Source organism: Podarcis pityusensis, assembly GCF_964106645.2.
Source record: "Podarcis pityusensis genome assembly, chromosome: 3".
NCBI lineage: Eukaryota > Metazoa > Chordata > Lepidosauria > Squamata > Lacertidae > Podarcis > Podarcis pityusensis.
This window is the reverse complement of record NC_138026.1, coordinates 106638599-106658082: the sequence shown is the minus strand read 5'-3', so window position 1 is coordinate 106658082 and position 19484 is coordinate 106638599. Positions and strand designations below refer to the sequence as shown.

The 19484-nt window shown below is 42.2% G+C and overlaps 1 long non-coding RNA gene across 1 annotated transcript; it reads left to right on the top strand.

The window, feature by feature from the left end:
* Positions 1-6936: 6936 nt before the first annotated feature.
* LOC308473303 lies at positions 6937-18983 on the top strand. Its single transcript, XR_013984023.1, has 2 exons — positions 6937-8240; positions 17633-18983. It is a non-coding gene; the product is annotated as an uncharacterized lncRNA (long non-coding RNA).
* Positions 18984-19484: the final 501 nt, after the last annotated feature.

Genomic DNA, 19484 nt, shown 5'->3' with positions numbered 1-19484 from the left:
GGAAACCCAGCCAGATGGGCAGGGTAACAACAACAACAACAACAACAACAACAACAACAACTGGCCTTGGTGGGAGTGGAGTTCAACAATGTCCACAAGTTCCTCATCCCTATCCTGGCTGATCCATCTAACTGGAGATGCCAAGGATTTGGTCTGACTCCAGAGTTTTGAGGGGAAGGGGTGGGCCTCCCTACACCTACTGCCATTTGGGCAGCCCATGGTGGCCATGGCACCACTGCGGTCACCAGCATCATCATCTTGCTTGCAGTGGTGATGCATGTACCTGTGGCCCGCATGGGTGGCATGAGTCTCAAATTTGGCCTGCGAGGTCAAATATAATGCGCCCCACGCCTGGTGTGACATCAGCTGTGCAGCAGGTAAGGATGTTGCTACAAATAAGTAATTCAGAGTTAATAGTGAGCTGCTGACCAGTTCCTTTCAAGCAGGGCTTGCTGACAGCATTGAAAGGGCTCCCTCTTAGTGCCGATTGATGCTTTGCCTGTTTGCTGTGGTTACAATCCAAATCACAGCTGCAAATGGACTTCAAAGGGGCTTTCTGTAACTGCTAATCAGATGAGTTTGAGCTCCTTTGAACCTTGAGTGGTGGGTAGGATTGACCACCTGCAAATTACCTGCTACCATTATTGCCATCAGATGATTGGCAGGTGAGTGTCTGATACATTCGGGTGGGCCTTGGTACTGTCTGTGGGCCCAAGCAAATGCCCCAAGCTGATGCCTAGACCGCCTGGTTTGAACCTGGCCATTTGGATTCCTTGGCTGGATCTACACTGACCACCTAAACGTTATTAGAACGATATTAGAAACGTCACTGGGCATATTGGTAAATTAAAAATGTTCCTACCTTGTTTTGTTGGTAAAAAAACAGCTTCCCTATTGCCAGGTCTTGGTTTCTCTGCACCACCCTATGGTGTCGCATTGTAATAACACATTATAGGGGAGAGACCCCATCAGGCAAGGCCTTCTTCCACCTGCCTTGCGCCCCCCTCCGGCCCTGGGACTCTTCATGAGGAAGTTGGTCCTGGAGGAAGAACTGTGAGGGTAGAGACTCCATCTGGCAAGGCCTCTTTCCCCCTGCCTTGCCCTCCCCTCCAGTCTCTGCTTCTCGTATTGTATTATGTTGTGCACTGTGGTTTGCTGTGTTTTATTGATTGGAGTTTATAAATTACTTACTGTAACTGTTAAGAGTGGATTTCTGATTAATTTTGAAATGCTAATATTTAATATTACTGTATTCTATATTATTTTAATGAATGTTATTTTATTTGCCTATTGTATATTGTATTATGCATATTGTCTTATTTATAAGACGTTTGCCGCTGTGAGCCTGGCTTTGGCGAGGGAGGGTGGGATACAAATAATTTTTTTTATTATTGCTATTATTATTATTAATGTTACAAGCAAATCATAATATGTTCATTACGTTATGAAAATCATTCCTTAATTCTTCCTTAATGTTATAAACCATGAGTGTAGATTTGCCCCCAGTGTGTGCTATACAGAGCAATGGTTAGATGGTTTTTTTCCACATGATATACACATTTTGTTAGGTTCATAGATAGGGAAATAAGGTTCAAAAGACTGAGAAAAAAACTAAATGGTGCATTGCATCCCTTTATATTTGTCTAATAATTTGGGATTATTTGCAAATCGAAGCTTCCAGATTATGCCACCTATTTTCCTTCCCATCTAAAGTTCACCATCCACTGGGCTTCACTGAGCACCATGGAATGCCTCCTCTTGGAGTTTAACCACTTGTAATAATAATAATAATAATAATAATAAGGCTGGTTGGCATAAATCAAACATTTGTGACTACTTGCAGCTTATTTCTAGGTAATATTGATTTGGAAAATGCTTGTGCCATATGCATTTATTTTCCTTGAGCTATGAAGACTTGTAGAACATATTACGGCACTTGTATCAATTTCTGCTGGTGTGGTTAGGAGCGAGGGAATTTGTCAATACTATTTGAAATTCCATCTCACGAATAGCTACACATTTCCTGCGTTTTTTACTTGCGTTTTCTGACAACTGAGCTATAAACGATGGGGAAACATTTCACCACAGCCTAGAAAAATCTTACAGGAGAAATGACAGTACATATGCATTATTTTTTTAAAGGTGGAAAGTAGACAAAGCTCGATAAGGGAGTATTTCCGCACACAAAGATCTTGGAGGGTTCAACTCAATGTGAACCCTAACAAGAGACAATTATGGATTATTACTTCCATTGCGTGCAAGTAAGTAGCCAAATATATTTGGAAAGGCAAACTGGCAGGGACTGAATTCAGAGGCATATCACAGTATACAATATCATAAGTGCGATCATCATCAGCACTGCACTGAATATTTGAAGGTACTGTATAATATATAACCTGATCTGCTCTCTGGGTCCATCGTTTGCAGTAATTACTTGCGCACCGACAGTCTGCATAAACTGGGCTGAAACAGACCTAAAAAGACCCATTTGATTTATTTAATTGGAAATTCTTTTGTAATAACCTAAATAAAAAGATGTAAGGGGTTACTTATGCGAAAAGCTACGTTTTTGCCTCTGAGCTAAGCAACAACAAACCAAGATAATATGCAGCATAATGATCAGGTTGCTTACAAAGAATCAAGATCAGATAAGAAGCTACATTTCCTCCCCTTTCTTTCTCTTTCACTCACCACACAAAAATCATTTTTTAAAAAAAATGGGACTCAGTTCTTTTTGTTGTCGTCGTTCTTTGAAATAAAACCCAAATTCGCTGCAATAATATTACTTTTTCATTTTGTTAAACAAAGGTTGCACACCTTTTTATATATCTTTCCCCAGTATGGATTGTATTTTCAGTGCTCAGAATGCACACAGATTTTTTAATCCATTGTTGTGAAAGTATAATGGATGGTGAACCTTCATACCTTCCTAAAAAACCAAACAAAAAACAATTCAGGACATTTGGATTATGGTTTATACCCAGCCTAAGTTGCAGCACAATCCTATACCTCTCCAGTGGTGTAGTGGGGAGATGCGAGGCTGTAGAGCTCCAAAACTTTCTTCAGAGCAGGAACGATCTGCTGGAGTACTTGGGGGACTGAGAGATCCGCTGGGCTCTGGCAAGTGAATGAGGTGATAATGAGTCTTTCAAGGTTGTTTTTTAACATTAGCTTAAAGGAAGCCAGCAAATGAGGAAAATATGCAGAGGCCTGGCCCTTTCCTTTTCTTTGATGGTGTCCCGACATCATACAAGTAGTTTAAATGGTAACACTACTTTGCCAGATTGTTTACATTTCTGATTAAAAGCTAATATTTGTATTTCAGCTGGCTGAAGATCTTTTGTTAAAGCTCTCAGTGTATTCCACAAGTTTAGTCGACTATGCAAGCAGAAGTGAGCACCACTGAGTTCAGTAGAGCTTACTTCCAGGAAACTGCATAGGACTGTGGCCATAATGAGTCTGATAAATAGAGTACTACTGTATGCTCTGTGTTGCTATTTTCTAGTGCGGAAGTTTGTATGTATATTACTGGACCAACATCATCATCCTCATCATCATCAAAATAATAATAATAAACTTTTATTTATATCCCACCCTCCCCGGCCGAAGTTGGGCTCAGGGCGGCTAACATCAGATATATAACATTAGTATAAAATCAAACAATAATTAAATTACCTCCTAAAAACAGGTCAAAATCAAATTAAAGTCTAATTAGATAGCTTTCCACAGGGTTAGGGTTGGGAACAGTAAGTGCTCATCGGCCCATGAGTTTTGAGATTCTCCTGGTGTGTGTGGGTGTGTATATGGCTGTTGAGGATGCCATGATGAGCTCCATCACTTCAAAATGTACCATTGCACCAGAAGCACATCTCATTGTGTTCAATGGGGCTCACCAGGTAAGTGAGTACAGCCCTTCAGTTATAGTCCTTAGGTACTACTGAAATCAATGAGATCTGCTTTGATCATGATTCACTTTTCATATGGGTTTCAATGGACTACTTAGCACTACTTAGGCTGGATCCAACTCTATATTTCTGTAGAAAAAAGAAGACCCTCTTTAACTATGTAATAGTTTGGTGGAATTTCAAGAGTTCTAGACAAGCTCGCATCCTGATTCAGTTCACTTTACCTCAGGCAAATAGTCCCATGCGGTCAAGAGCTGGCAGCCATGAAAACAATCTCTTTGAACTCAATAGCAGTGAATAATTTCATATGGGAGAACTTCCACAACATGAATGCGCAACTTAAGGTCCATTTTGCAGGAATGGAAGTGGCTCTCACCCACTAATGTTAACAACAACAACAACAACAAAAAGAACCACAACCAATATTCCACACCATTTTACAATTGCATGAAAGTATCATTCTGATTTCAGATCCAGCTTTCCTGTGTCTGTGTTCCTAGTTTAATATAACTTGACTCTGCTAATATACTGCAGCTATAGAAAGCAGCTGCATTAATACCATGCTGGGATTTTGAGATGATTAACAGCTAAGGCTTGCGACCTTTCTCCTGATTGCAGTAAAGGAGTTGTCTGATTCCTTTACTCTCTTTTCTCAGACAACGTTGCCTTCTTTTGGGATGGTCACAGGTACATTAACTGCAACATGTTATTGTCCATCATATGTATTTCCAGGGGTCATCTTCTCTTCTTTATTAAATCCCTGAAATAACGTCACCAGCAAATTTCAACCCAAATGGAAACCAGAGACATCGCCATCAGAAATGAAAGGTGCATAGTTTTTGTATATACGCTTGTTAATAGATTATTGCTTGCGTTAGTTGTAATAATTATTTATTGTTGGGGCGGGGAAATCTTGGGTTGATGGCTTTGCATTCCTGTAGATGTTATTTTGGTAATATTTGTAGCAAGTGGGACCCATAACAAAATGCTGCAATGTAGGGTGATCCAGCAGCCATGCCCCATTCCACTCCGCCTCCTGCCCCACTTTTTTGTTTACCCCAAACAGTATGGACTGATCCAGATTATTTTCAGGCCATGCTTCTCGGCACAGGTCCATGCTTTAAAGCAGGGTTTCTCAAACTTGGGTCGCCAGCTGTTTCTGGACTACAATTCCCATCAGCCCTGACTACTGGTCCTGCTAGCTAATTCTATGACTCCTTCCTCCAGTCCTCCAAAGCCGTGATTACTTTCCATAATCATTAGCCCACCTCCCTACATATTCCAGCGGCTCCAAGTCCCTCCTCTCCAAGATGTAAGGCAGGGACATTTCACTTTAATTATGATTTATATCCTACAAGCTTTTCTTCAATTACTGCTCTGCAGATTGTACATCAAAGCATGTTGAAGAAAAGTTCTAAATCATTCAGTGAGGAGAGGGGTTCTCGGTTGCTGCTTCCAGATTTACTTCCCTCCCGCTCCTTGGCTTTTGGCAGGATATTTTCCCCAGAGTGCAGCTAAAGTCACTCTGCTTTCTGCAAACTCAGCCTTCCATAATATCTTTGGCAGGAGTTATGACAGCTTTATCTTTATGCCGTGCCATGAAGAGGATGAGATGCATTCACACTGGGAAAGACTTAACCCCCAAATTAAAAGCACCTCCAGTGTGGTGTAGTGGTTAGAGCAGGAGTCAGCAAAGTTTTTGTGGCTTGGGCAAATGCTGCAGCTGCCGCAGTGGACCGGAGTGTGTGTGTGTGTGTGTGTGTGTGTGTGTGTGTGTGCACGCATGCACAAACACTATTTTCGGCTCTCCTTCCAGTGTGGAGGAGGCGTGTGCAGCTTCCCATTGGCTGCAGGAGCTTCATGCAGCCAATGGGAAGCTGGCCAGTGTCACAGAAGGCGGTACCGGCTCTGCTCTGCTCTGCTCTGGGCCGGGGGTCCATGGGCCAGTTAAACAATCCCCATGGGCCGCTTGTGGCCCATGGGCCTTAGGTTGCCGACCCCTGGATTAGAGTGTCAGACCAGGACATGGGAGGCCAGGGTTCAAATCCCTACACAGTCATGAAGCATGCTGGGTGACCTTAGGCCTGTTGCTGTCTCTCAGCCTAATCTACCTCACAGGGTTGTTGTACGAAAAAAAACTGGGGAGGAGGAGAACCATGCATGTTACCTGGGGCTCCTTGGAGGAAAGGCAGAATATAAGTGTAATAATAAGATAAATAAATGCATAAATTTAAAAACCTGAAACTTGTATAGACTCATATATATATATATATATATATACATATATAGTCAGGGATGGGGAAGAAATGAATGTGAACTTAGAGTGTGGAGGGGATAGCTCCATTTGCGATTCTTAATAAACCATTGGCCTCTGGTAGGCAAATGATGGATCAATGGAGGCCCTTGTCCTTGTGTCCCAGCCTGAACGACGACAGGACATGGCAGGCAAAATTGGCAGGATTTTATCTGGGGAGATGTGGGGATTGTATAATTGCCTCACTAAAACCCTCAAGCCCGGAGCATTCTTTATTGGAAATAAGAATTTCCGGCATTCAGAACGGAGCCATAGAGGAGGGGGCTGCATCACACTTAGCTATACATATCCTTTCTCAGGGAATTTGCTTTCCATTGTGGTGGTTTCCATGGTTACAGCAAAATGTCACCATGTTTTCCTCCACAGCCCATGGAGCAGCAGTGACTTTTAGCAGTCAGGCCCAGCAAGCATATACTGTACTGTGTAAATATCTGATGTAGTTTTAAGTTGCTAAAACACTTGTGCAGGGCTTATTGTACAGTGGGGTGGAAAATGGGACAGTGAATACGTTGGTTACAGTCGGCTGGTTGTTTTCATCCAAAGGTCAGCTACCTCACAAGGGTGTTGTAAAGATAAAGTGGGGAGAGGAAGAATCATGTATGCCATGTTGAGCTCCTTGGAGGTAAGGTGGGGGTATAAACAAAATAAACCGTTATTTGTTTAGGACAGTGAGAGTTGCTAGGAGACCCCCCATCCTTTCCCCCTCCCAGACTTACAATTCTCAGAGGGGTTTAATAGGGAACTCTGGGAAATATAGCTCTGGGAAGGGAAGAGGGGCCACGGTTCACACTCACCTAAGGCCCCATGGTTGTTTACAGAAGAGCATAGAGGAACTTAGCCATAGGAACCAGCCCCAGCAAAGACCATAAATGTTTGGGCTGATCCCAAAGGCACCTGCCTGTGCATGTGTAAGGAGACACACCTGGCACCATCTTTATCCAGTTTTAGGCATCAGGCAGACACGTTTCTTTCCCCCCATGGCTTTTGGCCCTCAATGGTGGCCTCTTTTAGTGGGGTGGGGCCTTTACTCCTGCCTTTTTGTTTAGCTGTGCTACCAGGGTTGCCATATTTTGAAGAGCAGAAAAAGTGGACACTGTGACAACTCTCATTTTAAATACCCCTACTATGTGTAGGCTATAGAAGCAGTGATATATTGCTGAGGGGGGCAGGAGAAGAGAAGAGGAAAGCAAGTCTTCAGCCACCAGGTTATGTCTATGTCTCATCCAGAAAGTATAGCCAGAGACATTTTGGCAAATTAAAAAAATCCACCCGGACAGAATTTTTATCCTTGAAAAAGAGGGTGTGTCCTGGAAAAGGAGGACACATGGTAACCCTATATGGCTGTGTTTTTAGGTTTTTATTGGTTTACTGTAAGTCACTTTGAGTTACTCGGTAGGTAAAGCAACTAATAAATATCATAATAAAAAAATCATTATAAAAATCATAACCTGCGCTAGGGGATGGCTGCTGGCAGGCAGAGCTGGCCCCACCATTGGGCAGGGTGATTCAGCCACCTCAGATGGTAGATGCTATGGTGTGGTGGCAAATTTTTGAGGATAGCTTGCCCTGTGCCCCCTAAGCTGTTCTGCTGTCCTCAGGAGGATGCTGTCCCCATTGCCAGTTCCAAAATGAGATTCAGTCCAGTCAGCTTCTGCATGTAAAATGGAAGGCGTGGCGTGGAGGCCATATTGTCCTTTGCCTCAGGTGGCAAAATCTCAGGCTGACGGTGCCCATGTGTGTCCAATGTTACAGATATTATACATGACAGACAGACTGTCAGTCGCAATGTTGATGGGGATGAACCAATATGGCACACTTATGGGTCTGGAAGTGTGCTGGCATTAGAAAAGGGATGGCCTAGACTCTTTTGTAAGACCAGTGAATTGGGGAAGGAAGCAGGAGTAGAGCTGAGGTAGTCGGAAGTGGCCATGTGCTGCCTGCCTCTGCAGCCTTCAAGACTTCACTCAGCAGTTGCCACAACAATTTGGGCAGCTACAGTATGAAACGTCTCCTGCTGACAGGTAAGTGTCGCACACCTTGCTTGTTATAGGCCTCTCCACCCCTGGAGTTTTCCACGCACCTTTCCAGGTATTTTGTTCCTCACCTGGTGTGGGCAGACCTCACAGCTTGAGAACCATAGATAATAAACTCACAAGAGCTCAGGCTTTTCAACGCTATCTCAGTGTGGTTGGTGCAGTGCTGCGACAGCACCTCATATGCCATTGGGCTAATGTCAAAAGGGGCCTGTCGGTGTTTACAAAATGGTGTCTGTTTTGAACTACTGTGTTGTGCAGCTTAGAGCAGAGTTTTCCAAACAGTGTGTTGTGACATGTTTGTGCGTCAGCTGCAGTGTGTAGGTGTGTCACACGAACGCTCTCCATGCTCCTTCCAGGGCTGGAAAGAAGGGCTTAGTTTAACCTCCCGTTTGCTAGTAAAACTGAATTACTGTGTCGCGAAATGATGCATGTCTAAAAAGTGTGTCACCAACATGAAAAGTTTGGGAAGCTCTGGCTTACAGAGTGTTGTTGTAATAATAAAAGTTGTGGTGGTGAGAATCGTGTATACCACTCCAAGATCCTCAGGTGGGATGTAAAAGTAAGTAAGTAAGTAAATAAATATATCCACATAGCAACCGACTAATAAAATTTGTGAGACTATGCCTGTGTTTTTTGCTACCATGATAAATACGTTCTATATCATTTATATATGATATGATTAGTCATGTTTTGCTTAGGATTTTTTAAACTCTAGTTGTGCCACAAATGTGGCATACTAAAAATACAATCCTATTGATTTGTACACATCCCTCATGCAATCTTGTTCCATGTTCTGTGTGTGGAATTGTTCATATTTATAGATAATGCATGCTAAGGGCATAAAATACTTTAAAAAAAGCAGTGGTGATGTCAGTGTTTGTATTTTGTTTATAGAAATACTATTGAGCATATAGAAAGACGACAAATGCTTTGTGAATAATTCTTTTAAATACACACTACTTACCCAAATAGAACTTTCCAAACAATGGAAAGCCACAAATTTCCTCCATATGAAGTGTTTGCTATCAAATAATTTGGGAAGTGACTTGCTGAGTGGGGCAGAGCTGCTACCCTACCTTTCCAGCAGCTTGTTTGCTGTTGCTTACTGGGAGGGAAAAAGCAAGGGTAAAGTGGTGGAGAGGGTAAAGGACCCCTGACAGTTAAGTCCAGTCACAGACGACCCTGGGGTTGCGGCGCTCATCTCGCTTTACAGGCCGAGGGAGCCAGCGTTTGTCCGCAGACAGTTTCTCCGGGTCATGTGGCCAGCATGACTAAGCCGCTTCTGGTGCAGCGGAACACCGAAACCAGAGCAGCGCATGGAAATGCCATTTACCTTCCCGCTGGAGCGGTACCTATTTATCTACTTGCACTTTTGTGTGCTTTCGAACTGCTAGGTAGGCAGCAGCCGGGACCGAGCAACGGCAGTTCACCCCATTGCGCGGATTCGAACTGCTGACCTTCTGATCGGCAAGCCCAAGAGGCTCAGTGGTTTAGACCACAGTGGTGCAAATATACTGGATTGGTCTTGCTGGTTAGTTTGCACCATGCTGACCTCTCTTCTGCATAGCCCTTCCCTCTGCTGAGAAGCAACACCTGGTGAGTCCCTTCTGCCATTCTCATACTAAAGATCATTGACCAGCCTCCCCACTCCCTACATATTCACTTTGCTGAGGGCCGTATTCCTTACGTTGTTTTAATGAGTCTGTTGGAGCCTGCTTTCACATAAAAGTACTGAAGGATGCTTGTTCTCTGGGTTAAAGACATAGTAGGAAAACATTAACGGTCCTACGATACATCATCAACAGTTCAGAACAAACCTCACCCACATGGGCAGTGAGAGGCATGTGTGCTCCATGGGACCCTATTGTTCCTATGCATGCAATTTACATGAATGTGTATAACAGACAAAATGTTCTCTGCACCCCACTCTCTCAGAGTTTTGATGGCAGCCAGGCCAGAGGTCCGTATTGTTCTCAGGTGAAGTTTGGAAAGCCAGTTTTTGGTGGTTCTTGCGAAATCTAAACAGAGCACTTACCTGTGATACTGGAGTCCTTGCAAGCTTCTCCAGTCAGTCGCTTTTGTAAACTGCTTTCAGGTTTTATACAACCGAGCAACATATAATTTTAAAATGAAATAAATAAATCCCACAGCGGAAGAAGTGTGTGTTATTTTATAGCAGTCTTTGTCAAGCTGAGTGCCCTCCAGATGTTTTGGACCCTCCAGCGCCAAGTTGCTGGGAGTTGTAGCACAAAACATCTGGAGGGCCTGGCAAAGACTATCTTATATGACAACTATTGTTTTCATGCCCTAAATAAGGAAATGTCGCAGAAAGCATGGGGGGGGGGGAGGGAGTGGAGTGGAATACAAACAGTGTACAAGAACATGTTAGATTGGACCACAGAAGCAAGCTAAACATTTTCATAATTCTAGGTGCATTTGCTGAATGAAACTTAGTTGACATATATTGTGAAGAGACAACAATGTTCTGGAGACTTGTTAAATGCAATGGAAGGTTGTTGCTTCCCTCATGAGATAAAAGCCTGATTTGGAATACATAAGAGGAGACAAAATGAATGAAGAATTTACAAACATCTATATTTTAGTGTTAGGAAATGTGTTAAGTTTAGGAAACAGTTAGTTGGAGACACTGAGTTATACAACTCTGACTATTTCAGGCAATGAGAGGTTTACACAATACAGCTTAACAAGATAAAAGGTCTCCCACAACATACATAGAATGACAGACAACTTGTCCGAATTTTGACATAACACAGCATCAAATACACATGTAATGTGATGAAACAATGTCCAAGCATTTCTGAGTTATGTAGTAACATACAACCTTCTTTCCCCCCCTTTCGTTTTGTTTGGCTTATAAGGCAATTCAAATCACAACATACCTCAGGCAAGCATGCAGGAAAAAAGTCATTTATTTTTGTACTGTGGTATGACACACCTTTTAACATATTTCCATTATAATGTATTTAGACAAAGATGATATAAACCATCCAAATAATATACATATATTTTGTTTGTTTCTTTTTTTTCTTTTTAAATCAGCAATTGCATTTACACTGGAATAAAGATTATCAGTTTTGGTAAAAATAAAACTATTTGAATTCACTTGTTAACAAAATGCACAGTGATCATAAACCCAGGTTGTTGTTTTCTTCTTCTTCTTCTTCAAGCCAACTTGCATGAATCTTTTTCAATGACCCGCCACACCGCAGTTGGGTTCTGGTGGACACAGAGAGATGATCGTACATAGTACTAGGTATTCATCTTCATGTCATTCCCATGGCTACAAAAATTGCTAACCATTTTAAAATCACATGGATATAACAACAATGCTATGCGAACATCACGTTCATTTAATGTCCAGCTTCTCGACATATATAGTCACGATGTTAGGTTTACTCTTTATTTTTATTTTTAAAGACTGACCAGATTGGGCATCTTGAGTCACAAAACACAAACATTAAAACTTAGAAAATACACTTTATACATTATGGTATTTAGTAGGCTCCTGATCCGTCTTAAAGCACCACCTTAAGTGCTTTGTTGGATTCGGTACCCTTAAACCAATGAATTCTTATAAAGTTCCTTTATTATTTTTAAATAAGAAATTATGGCTCTGCTCAGAAATAAAATACCTGAGCCCAAAATGTTTACATGTTCCCTTTTTGAAAAGATTACACCAGAGTTCATCTTACTCGAAGAAGAAACAAGCCTAAAAACAATCACAATGGATAAGAAAAGTCCATTGCTTTCAAGGGATGCTATCTTAAGTGAAAATTAATTTTGTGAATTAATTCTCTCCCTTCCTTTTCTGTCTTGCAAAGCCACAGGGTTGTGTGAGTTTAATTTGGTATGTTTGTTCTGGCAGGTTTTCTCTGCCCTATAACTGTAATAAGCTTTTATTAAAACAATGTACTATAATATAAGCCTTATGTTTCGAATATATTATTTGCAATGCAATCCTATGCACAGATTTACAGTGCATATTGATTTACAGTCCTACTGAGTTCATTGGGACTTAACTTCCTGGTAGTTGTGCATAGGACTGTAGCCCTAGTCCATGCTTAGAGTAGTCATGAGTAACTCAAGTCCCACTGATTTCAGGGGATCTGCCCTAAACATACAAGGGCTGGTTCCAACCCAACACCTGCATCAGTATTTTAAAGCACATATCATGGTGAGAGAATTAACTCCATCTTCTCCTCCAATCCAGAGTTCTGCATTTATTCTTATGTGAACATATAATTCTTGGTTCTGGGGGATTCTCATCTATTTGAGGGGAAGGAGCAACACCTGGGAGATACAGAACCTAGGGGTTCACCTTAATGGGATTGCTACAGACAGCACACCTTATCCTAGACCAGTGTTTCTCAACCTGTGGGTCCCCAGATGTTGTTGGACTACAACTCCCATCATTCCTAGCCAGCATGACCAGTGGTCAGGGATGATGGGAGTTATAGTCCAACAATATCTGGGGACCCACAGGTTGAGAACCACTGTAAACCTGCCAGCTTGACCTATATAAGTTGTAATTCAACTGTATATGCCTTGCAATGTACGGTAATTCTCTTTAGTATGTATTACTTTAGGATGCAATTTATCCTGGTGTGTTGTTGTTTATAACATAATGTTTTAGGGGAAGTGGTCCATATCAGCCTCTTTGGGTTTTTAAAAATGTGTCAGATCTGCACTGTGGTGTTTTCTCAGCCCAGGACAGCAATGCTGTAAACCTTTAAGGAGTAAGCTAATGATTTAAAGCTATTTATCCCATCCATATATTTTGTTTAGACAGGGAGGATGCATAGAGAGGCATTCTTGGTGGCTGTCCCACAATTATGGAATTACATCCCACTGAAGCCTAAGACCGAATTCTAACTGGTTTCAATATGAATTAATTGCCATGGCTCCCCTCCCCTGCAGAATCCCAGGAACTGTAATTCTCCGAAGCCTCTGAAAAATCTTAGAGAATGCCACCTCCAGCAGAGAGCTATAATTCCTTGGGTTCTTAGTCATGACAATTAGGTTTGAATCTAATTTAACTAATAATGTGGAAATACAACCATTGCAAGATCTTTCTGTTAGATCTGGTGGCTGGGCCAAATATGTGTAGCACCAGCAACACCATCTTTTTAGGTTTCAATCAAAAATTGATTCTAAATTTAATATTAGAATGATGATATTGTATCCTTTTAAACCCATTGTTATTTGACTAAAACCAGGCTATGTATGTAAAATAAATAAACTATGCAAGTGTTTCTATGATCGAAGTCACAAGTGGTGTCTTCAGATCTTTCTGGATTACAGGTGTTTGTGGGGAGGTGTCTCCATTAAATATATTAGCGAAATTAGCTGGCCACAGTGCAAAGAAGTGATTTGCCTGCACAGCAGAGAACTGTGCACATAGCCAGATGTTGTGCTGAAGCTTCTGTTCCAGCAGTTCTGACAACTGAAGAGACAAGCCAATTTTCAAACTGAGCAGCTGCTATCCTCTTCAGCAGTATGAACCGCTGCAGCAGAAATGACAATGAAAGCTCAGATATAGGCATGGCTCTTGATATTCTAGGTTGCAGCCAAATGCCCTGATCCATAGATTTATGAGCATAATAGCCCTCACACAGACCCTGCTCCCTGGAGCCAATGATTAATAGACGGGAGTGACCCAACTGCTTTCCTTCCACAGCAAGGAAAAAGACCAGTCTAGGTGTCAGTGAGCACATTAGTGGCACACCACCTGCACTTGTGCTTGTTGGCCTCTTGATTGGGATCTCCCTGGCATGTGCAGACTGGATTTTTGAACGGGAAGGATGTTGTGCTCCTTAAACAACCCTTTGTGCATGGGTCACCCTTTGCTGTATTAGGGCTAGAGCCTGCAGTTGTGCAACGTTTGTTTACTTGATCCTGCCTCAGTGCAGAGCACCCTCCCACTAAATAATCATTGAGATTCCTTCCAGCCTACTTTTTCGAGATGCTATTCACATATTATAATGCACTTCTTTTTAATGGCTGTTAGCCAATGAAAAGCTACCCTCTGACATAAAATAAAATGTCTGACCCTCTTTCCACTTCATCATACAAAAGAGTGAATCTCAAGGAAGAGTGCAGGTGATCGAGTAGCCATAGCCACAACAAGATCCATAACGAGAGAAAGAAAATACACATTACAGATATTTAGAGAATGATCTTTGGCAGACTATTTTCAATAAATCGTCAGAACGGTTAACATTACAAATATTTTCTGCATGTTCCTATTTACTCTGAATATTTCACTCTTGCAAGTCAGCTACAAGGATACTCGTTCACCACTCTGTACTGATAGGAAAACGCCACAGATATAAAAAATATATGAGTTTAGTACAGTTTCTTTTGATAACACAACTCTGCTCAGTGATTTCAAAATTTGCAGATTAATACCATGTACAATACTAATAACTGGTTGTTGATTTTTTAAAAAAACACACACACCATGCACGCAGTGGGTGCCACTTGAGAAGATCATAGAGTTGTTCTTGGAAAAACAAAACAAAACTGTGTATTCAGAAATACCTCCATCTCCTAAGGCCATTAACATTTACCCTCTGAAACAGCACCAGTCACTTCAGCGTGAAAGTACTTAATCCCAGTAGGTGTGAATGCACCAAAATAAGTAGCAGTTTACTCACCACTGAGTTGGCAGTGTGGACAGCACAGAAGTGCCGTACTTTACTGCTGAAGTTGCCTCTTGAGTTAATTTCTGCTGCTTGAGAAGGTAGGTGTAAATGCACCCTTAGCTGTGGAGCAAGCACTGAAATATGCAGAGTGAGCAAAATATTTGCAATCTACCTTTTGCTGCACATTCTGTTTTTTAAAAAAAACAGCCTTTCCTTTGAATCTCTAATGCTTTCAAGATAGTGGATTTCTCTCAGAGGGAACAAGCAGAAGCCCAAAGCTACTAGGGCTCACTGAAACATTAAATAGATAAACTGTTTGGTATGCTTTGCAGGCTCTGGGTTCTTTGTCAAGACAATAGTCCGTGATCAGATTTCTTCTGATTGGTTTTCAGCAAGTCCGTTCTTCTCCCAATCACTTCTATGCATCACCACTAGAATGTAAGAATGTTTCACGCTTTATGTGTCAGCCAGGTTACGCTGGAGTAATAAATGCACGAAGTACAAGGGGCAAATGCATATTCCTGAACACGCCATGGGCATGTGACAGGGGGCTGCAGCCAGTTCTGGTTCTCTGGTGATGCTCCTAGAATTGTGCAATTGTAGAGTTGGAAGGGACCCCATGGGTCATCTAGTCCAACCCCCTGCAATGCAGGAAGCTCAGCTAAAGAATCCCTGACAGATGGCCATCCAACCTCTGTTTAAGAAACCTCTAATCACATGAAACATTTGATGCTTGCTAGGGGAAACAATGGAGGGTGCTAGTGCAAACTGGCTGCCACATAATATGTGACTTGGCTCTCAGGTGATGAAATGGACAAATTGTATGCAGTTTCACAGTGATTTTCTAGGGAAATGTGTTACTCACAAAATAATTTTCCATTTAATAGTAAAGGTGCAATTCTAAGGTGTCGGGGAAGCAGGAGCTTTGTCCATAAAAGATCTAACCCATGATGATCTTCTTCTGTTTTTAGCATACATCACTGATTACATCAAATGTGGAGATCTTTATACATGGTTGTACAGAATATACAGAATTACACAGTTATTTCCCAATAAATATTTCTCACTTATGAGTTCCTTTTTTATCAACAAATATTTATAATCAACATGTGGGAGTTTCCCCACTTTCCTTCTAATAATCATTCTACCAACAAATATGGCTTTCTCAATAGTGTAATTGCATTGCACCACTGAACTTAGGAGAATAAAAGACATTAGAAAGATTGAACAGCTGGGAAGGGAAAGGCATCAACAGTAGCGCACAGGTTAGCCCATATGAAGCAGTCTGCTCTCCAGACACATCTTGCCTTGTAAGTTAGCTGTAGGGACAACTGATCTGAAAGGTCAACTCCATCAGTCACCTCGTGTCCCTCAACTGATTCCAGCTGCTCACTGTAAGAGCTGCTATTTAACTTCAGCAATTGGCACCTCAGTTCCCCCTCCTCCCTGTTCCTGTTCCCTTGTGTGTTGTGTCTTTTCAGTCGCAAGCCTGCAGGAGGGACTGTCTTGTTTCAACTGATGGTTTGTAAGCTCCTCTGGGAGCCTTTTCAGGCTGAAGAGTGGAATACAAAAGTTCTAAATAAATCTACAATTTTTTTAAAAGTGCTTATTCAAGCGTTTGAGATTCCTAGTCCTCAGACACTTAGCAGCTGTCCTGAATGGAAGAAGAAATGAGCTGAACATCCTCTGCTGATGCCAGTTAATTATGAGATAACAGGAGCGGTACTTTGGCTTCTATAGGAACGTGATTATAGGAAGCTACCTGGACCCCGAAATCATCTTCTGAGCCCTTCTTCATATGCCTCCTCTTCGAGAGGTCCAGAAGGTGGCAACACGAGAACGGGCCTTTTCTGCAGTGGCTCCCTGTCTGTGGAATGCTCTCCCCAGGGAAGTTTGTCTGGCACCTTCATTATACACCTTTAGGCACCAGGCAAAAACGTTCCTCTTTAACCAGGCCTTTGGTTGATTTGATTGACATCCTATGCCCTTTTAAAATGTGGGGTTTTCTTTGGGGGGGATTATTGGGTTGTTATTTTGATTATATATTGTGTGGATTTATATTTTGTTTTTGTTCTGTGACCCTGAGACCTCCGGGTATAGGGCGGTATATAAATTCAATAAATAATAATAACTATGTACATGCGTATTTGTGTGTGTATGCATCTTCAATTCCATTCCTAGAAAAGCCAGAACACTATTCTTGTTGTCTCATAATTAGCTGGCAAGAACACAGAACATTCATATATGCAACATAAAAATATTCATGATTAGATAATGGATGGATGTTTAAAAAAGGGTGCACGTGGGAGGATATGAGATGGATGATTGACAGTTCTGATGTTTGCTCTCAGCCACATTGGAAGTCGTTCTAGTGGTGGGATACAATGGGGTAAGAACTGCCTTAAACAATTAAGAGTATCTTACAGGGAAAAGATATCTGCATCCCCTAAGCTAGCCTGCTGCCCTTAGCAGAGGGCAGTGGTTCCTAACTGCTTCCCCCCAATATCAATATGAAGACCTGTGAATAAAAAACCCCCAGCAAAATGCGGAGGGCCCCATTTCCCACTCCAGTTTTCCCAGGCTTTCACATCTCTGCCAATGAAGCACTTGGAAATTGCTGTGTGTCTTGGTGGACCACTTAATGGCTTTTCTGCCTGTTGTAGCAATTGCGATATGCTAGATACTGCATGGTTTTTAATTCTATTTTTACAGACATGCTGTGCACCACCTGACTGAAGCTCATGGACCACAGTTTTGGGAAACTCCCGGAGAAGTGGAAGATGCTGTCCTGTTGCCAGTGTTGAAGAAAGAGCTAAGTGCCTGTTTGGCTGACTTCTGCATGTAGAATTGGGGGGACACCATCAGGCAAAGTGCCTTGGGCCAGTTCTGGAGTCATGCCCCAGCAGCTGAGTTAAGAGGGAGACCATATCTCAGATGCTTGTAATGGTCCCTGCTGACGGCTTTTTGAAAAGGCAAGAAAATGCCTTGCTGTTCTCACTGTCCAAAGCAAAAGGAGACCCAACAGCTGCAATGGGCAGGCACAGTTGGAAAGCAGGGAAAAGGCTGTGTCATGATTTGGCAGTCACTCCCTGACTAATGAAAGGTTTCTCGTTGTTTCAAATGAGCCTTCAAGAGCAGCTGCCCACATTGGCAGGGAGGCACATTCATTGGCTCCATTCATCAGAGCCATGGATTCAGGTTCAAGTGTGGGCCTGACGCTGTGTTTTCTATTCATAGGCTTCTCCACAGACCTGTTCCGCCTCTCTAAGAGTGTCTGCTGCTCTCAAGCTTGGATCTATATTGGGACAGTATCCCCTTGTGTAAAATGTAAGGGCCCTGGAAAATAAGGTTGTCACGAGTTATTTCAAGGAGAATGGCAGGTTTGTTACGAGCACATTGTCTTGGTCTGTAGTTGATTAATGACCACTTAAGCCAACCAGAGAGCTCCTTGCCTTGTCTTCTCAAAGGTCAAAGAAGTAGGCACCAGTATGAATAGATAAGGTTCCTCAGACACTCTTAGAAACAAACTAGGCATATGCCTATGTTTACCAAATAGATGCTCTCTGATTTGGCTGTACAGTGGAGGTGTGGAGCTGTCCACTTTTATCACTAGATGGAACAGGTGATGGACAGGAATGGCTACCGACCTTCTGACCACCCTACTCTGCTGTTCTTCTCTATCCCCCAGCACAGCTCCAACAGCAGAAGTCAAGCTGGGAAAGCACTAACTAGGCTTTGGGAAGTAGGTGGGGAGGGGCTGGGGGTTGTATAACATTGCTGAGGACCACCAAAAACAGGCCTTGAGGGCTGCATGCAGTCCTCAGGCCCCACATTGGACCACTCTGCCCTAGAGATTCCTCTTCCAATCCCAGCAACTACTGTGCTACGCTTGCTTTTCACCTTCCCAATCTCTTTTCTGAAAACTGGGCAGAACTGTAATGGAATAATGGGCGAGAGGCCTGGAACCAGAACCTTTGCCCATTTTGTACAAATTTTGAAAGCTGTAAGTGTGAATGGATTTGTAAGCCAGTGTAAAGAGAGTAATCTATTTTTATTTTTTTATTTTTTTAAAAAAGGAGGTATTACTTTTACAAGGACACCATCTATTTCCAGGTTCTCTTATGCACTCCATTGAGTTCCCTTATGAACAGACATTAGGTCTGTCATGTTGCTGAGCTGACATGCGTTGTAATAGCTCTTTAGACTTGGGAGGCCCTACCATCCAACCATTGGGTGAAGTTACAAGAAAGATGTTTTAATGTGTGGTCTTTCCGATTGGAATACAAATTTGTTAAGTTTTCTTTGCCATTTTGGACATATGAGCTGGTGGGATACAAACTGGCAATGTTTTTAATAATAATAATAATAATAATAATAATAATAATAATAATAATAAATTATTTTGGACCTCAACCCCATTTCTGAAGTCACTATTCAACAGCAACCCTGTTTCCACCATCACCCTCATGTTCATGCCTCCCCCCTCCTTTTGTTTAACCCCCACTGCACATAAAGCACCCATGGAAACTGCTTGGATCTTCCATCTCCCACATGCTGCAACTAC